Raw genomic sequence first — 509 nt, forward strand, 5'->3', positions numbered from 1 at the left:
CTTGATCCGAATCCAACATACTTGCCACCTTGCGAAGGAGGAAGACCTTCAGGCTTAGACTCATTCTCCGCCATTCTCCTCGCGAAGAAACTCTCTTTCCCCGCGGCAGAAGCCTCCAGCTGGGATCGAGTGTATATATCCTCAGATGACTTTGACTTCACATGTGCACCTCCTCCTCCTCCTCCTCTAGTTCCCGATGCCCTAAAATCATTCGCCGATTGATTCCGTCTCATATCAGTTGAAGAAGATTTGTAGGATTCATCGTTATCCCAACTATCCCATCCTCCTCCACCTCCCTGCGCCAACGGAGGCTTCTTCTTATTCATCACCGCACCTCCTCCTCCTACCGCTTCCTTAACAACAGGCGGATCCTTCCAAGGCCTACCTTCAGCTAAAGCTTGGATCCGGTCACGATACACAGAAGCTGCGTTTGAATTGTATTTGGAGATGATATCTGTCTCCTTAGCGATTCCGTATTGCGCGAAGAACTTGTTGAGCCGTTCGTTGCC

The sequence above is a fragment of the Camelina sativa genome, chromosome 6, assembly GCF_000633955.1.
Source record: "Camelina sativa cultivar DH55 chromosome 6, Cs, whole genome shotgun sequence".
NCBI classification, from domain to species: domain Eukaryota; kingdom Viridiplantae; phylum Streptophyta; class Magnoliopsida; order Brassicales; family Brassicaceae; genus Camelina; species Camelina sativa.